The following is a 4,629-nucleotide window of genomic DNA, read 5'->3' as shown; positions in this document are numbered from 1 at the left end:
AAAAAAAAAAAAAAGAAAAGAAAAGAAAATTAGCCTTCTAGAGAGTAATTACCCAATAAATGTCTGCTATTAATTTTCTGTTTTAACTACCCATGGTGCAGTTGGGGAAGGTGTCTAGTAGAATTCAGAGACCATCCAAAAACACATGGCACCTGTGCAAAAGGAACAAGCTAAAGGAAATCTCACTGTGACAACTTCTTTACATTGTCAACTAACTTAATTATGTCGCAAGCCTCTGAGATACTGTTCTGAAAGAGAGATTGTTCTAAGACAGCAGTGTTCTATAACTATATAGACACAATCATACATGTGTTGTTTGTATCTCTGCTTCTGTCTACTAAAAGTTTCTGTATGTCTTTCTATTGTTTTATTACTGTTCTCTTACTGGGGATTCTCTTTTGATCTATGAATTTGGGTCCTTATCGAAGGATTTAAGATTGGCTTTTAGGTGAATGTGTAAAATCATACCTGACTGGGTTTTCTGGCAGTTCTGGCTGTGCTGACCCTGATGTCAAGGTCTTTGCTAACAGAGGAGTAGATCTGCTGAATGTTAATGGATGTTATTGTGACTGTCTGGAACAACTGTACATTCCATTCCAGAGATGTAATCATGTCAACAAGGTGCCCAGACAACCAATATTCAGAATCTTTACTCTTTATTAAAATGATGTGGCATATTTTTCTTATCCTAAGATTTTTTTCCTTTCCTCCTACCTTCCTCCTGTCCTATAACAAATTGAATTGCGGAAGTAGCTCATGTATAACATTTTTCATTGGATTTGGTAGTGGGGTCTATTGGTGATTGTGAAACACTGCAGTACCCTTTGGATGTTGATCAAATTTTCCCCTCTGAAATGAAAGAAGTCAGTCCAGGTTATGAAATATCTAGAGAGAAAGAGGCAATTTCATTGCTTGCTTTCTGTTTCAAAACTCAAGGGACCATTCTCCTCCTTAAAAAAACAAACACCAAAAAACTTAGAAGCATCATATGCAGACTTTAGACTCTAAACTCATTGACTACATAGTAGCATCTCCAGGCAAACCCCTCTTTTTTTAGAATTTTGAAATATAATCCACAGCTGGTGACTCCGTTTTCTCAGAGACCCCTGTGTAGGAGAGATGGGCCAGAGAGTCATGTTTCATCAGATCTTGAGAGCCTTCACAGTCTTTCCCATATTCTACCAATCCAAACATAGGCAGTGTTTGGTTATCTTCTGCTGCATAAAAAACCACTCTGAACATAGAGACTTAAAACATGAATGATTTTTTATTACTGCTCGTCATAATTCTATGGGCTTACTGGGTGTTTCTTTTGCTTCAGGTGGTGTCAGCTGGGGTGCTGGGATGGTCAAAAAATCGAAAACAGCCTCAATCACATGACAGAAGGTTGATGCAGGCTACCAACAGGAGCTCAGCTGGATCTGGCAGCAGAGAGACTCATTTCTCCACATGCTTCTCCACATGACTGCTTGGGCTCCTTACAGCATGGTGGCTAGATTCCAAGAAAGAGCACTCCACAAGACAAAAGTAAAAGCTGAAGACTCCTTAAGGCATAGCCATGGAAATGCGAAACATTATTTCTGCTGCATTTTATTGGTCAAAAACGAACAAAAGGCCAACCCAGATTCCAGGAAAGGGGAAACGGGCTTCTCTTCTTGATGGGATGGAGGTAAAGTCACATTCCAAAGCAGCATGTGAAATGATATTAATGTAGCCATCTTTGAGAACATGATCTACTACAGGCACCAATCAGAAGTACCATGTCTCCCTAGAAAGTCATCCAGAGGAAGTCAAACCTTCCCCTCTCCTAGACATCTGTATTCCACACCTGCGAATTAGGTGCTACTTGACACAATGACAGAAAGTTCAGATTCAATTTACTTGAAATTCTGTACTCATCTAAGTTGGGAGGAGTTGTTTGATCATTTGACTATTATACTATTTAGTTTATGTAAAAGTCATTTCTATAATGGAATGAAGGAAGGGAGACATGTGAGGTTAAATAATAACATTCTGGAAGCCTTAAGATATGCCAAACACATTCCATAGATTGTCTCATTTTCTTTGAAAAAAAAAATCCTTTAAAGAAGGCAGGATAATTCATATTTTTCAGATGATCAATCTCAAATTTATAGAGGGTAACTTTTCTAGGAATAAGCACATAATAACTGGCAGTAAGAGGATTCTAACTCTTGTTCTTTCCATCTGCCTTTCTGTTCGATATGTTTCCAGGATTCAGGGACTGTTTTTTTATTGTTTTTTTTGTGTGTGTGTGGTGGTGGTGGTGTTTTTCAGACTTGCTAGTAGTCATGACGTGCAGACGGCATGATGAAGATAACGATGATAATGATGATGATGACGATGTCAACAGAGGATATGAATGTGAAATTATGCCACTTAGCCTAAAAAGCTAGCATAGGAGAACTACAAAGAGGTAACTTTACCTTATAGCCTTTAATAATAGCAAAACCATTAGAAGCTTAGATAAGTTAAATACTTATCCCAGATCACCAAACACATAAATATGAAAGCAGGGACTAAAAACTAGGATTGACACTGAGTCCTGCAAGTCCTGCATTTCCCAGGTTTTAATCTTGGAAATTTTAATCATCAACTCAGCTGACTTTCAGGTTTATACCATCAGGAGATTGATGAACACACTGGTATTTCCAAATGTGTTCATGTTTAACTTTGTTTATGAGCAAATTTTGACACATTCTATATGAAAAAATCACCATAAGATTAAAAATAAGTAAAAGATGAGAAAATATTTGCAAGATGTATTATAAAAATGGTCAGTATTCTTAATATATAAAGACCCCTTACAACTCAACAGTGGAATAGGCTAAGGATCTGAACACTTTATGTGTGTATATATATATACATAGGTATTAGTATAATAAACACAAGGAAATTATCAAAGAATTTTTAAATCAAAGGATTTTTTGGAGGAAGGAGGAAATATAGACAGATTCACCTTCCAGATTATACATGTCTACACTACTTACATGTTTTTACAGCAAGCACGTGTTTCTTTCACATGTTTTAGAGAGTTCTGAAAATACCTAGGGGTTCTAGGAATACTTTTTTTTAACTAAACAGACTTCCAGATAGCTCTCTACCAGGTTAAGTTGATAATCTTTACCTCACTGCCTTTTCTCTCTTTTGTCTAAGATGTTTAAGTTTTATTTCTGATCAAAAGCTTGAACTCTGCTATGTTTTTATAAAATTCTCTAAATGAATAAATATCATATTTACAAAGAAGGAAAATATTGTAGGCATAAATTTTCAAGCCAGGGTCAAGCACTCAAGTGTACATGAAGTGTTACTTTTGTGTATTTTCTGTATTGTATCTGAACCTAATTTCCATTTTCAGCCCTGGTCAGCTGTAAATAGGAGGTATAATGTCTCCAATTCTGGATAAATTCTGTTCATTCTTGGATTGCTTAGTCAATTTATGATAAATTCAATCAGTTTATGTCTCTCCTCCACCCTCTGTTTCTCCCCATATGACATATAGATTCTCAGGGCTTATATAGTGTCTTGATCTTTTCCTGTATTTGATGATACCCTCCAAAATATTTGAGTTCCCATCTAAACCTTGAACAAGTGGTTCATGTTGTCATAGTGCAACCTCCCACCCTGACCAAGACTGGTTCAGGACTGTAGGCAGTCTTGCTGAGCTAACTTTTGTGTCCTGTTGGAAACCAAGAAAAACTGGACTGTTTTCTCACAACTCAGAGTAATTTGGAAAGCTGAGTGGGGCTACCTCAGGCCTTCTCTGGCCATCATATGAAATGAAGCCATCTCTGTTCTACTCTACCCACATTATGATGACACATAGAATTCTTGTGAAGCTATGGTGTCCCAGGTATTAAGACAAAAAGAAGGTAAAACCCATATGTGAGGGGGCAGGCAATATATCAAGTAATATTTCATCTCGTCACATTTCCTACCCCTAGAAAAGCCTCGCTCCTTCACAAAGAAAACGTATTTCTCATCTTAGGTTATCACCCCCTCAAAGAAAGTAAGACTAATTATTTTCCAAAATTTGTCTAGAAGAGTAATGTCCATACTCAGATCAGCAAATAGGTGCTATGTTTCCCAGGATCTTCTTTTGTCAGGTGAATAAGGCAAGTTACTGGGTAGATTTTTCACTTCTCTCATTTAAGAGTAGTTACTTGTTCTCCCTGGCCTAACGGCTATAAGACAAATCATTCTTATTTACTCCTCCCACCTAGGATTCTATGATACAATATAAGTCCCTCACTCCTGAGGCTTAGATTCAGGTATAAATTGATTTAGCTCATGCTGGATTGGTTGAACAAACCCTAAGGTGACTGAATTTATCCTCGATTAGCAAGATTAGGTTTTCCTCAAGAGGAAGAATGGGACTCATATTGTATACTAAGATCAGTTATATAAAAACAAAGAGATACATTTTGTTTACCCACTGAATTTCATATCCTGAAAATTTATACCCACTACAAAACCAATAAAAGTTACTTTTAAAAGATTATGAAACAGTTTGTACTGTATGATTGCAAACACTTTGAAAAATGTATATACATAGAAAATGATTTGGAGGATATAATATCAATTTTACTTACTGGTGACTCTCAAAAACTA

The sequence above is a fragment of the Rhinopithecus bieti genome, unplaced genomic scaffold (assembly GCF_001698545.2).
Source record: "Rhinopithecus bieti isolate Rb0 unplaced genomic scaffold, ASM169854v2 scaffold_4043, whole genome shotgun sequence".
Classification (NCBI taxonomy): Eukaryota; Metazoa; Chordata; class Mammalia; order Primates; family Cercopithecidae; genus Rhinopithecus; species Rhinopithecus bieti.
This window is presented reverse-complemented; position numbering follows the sequence as displayed.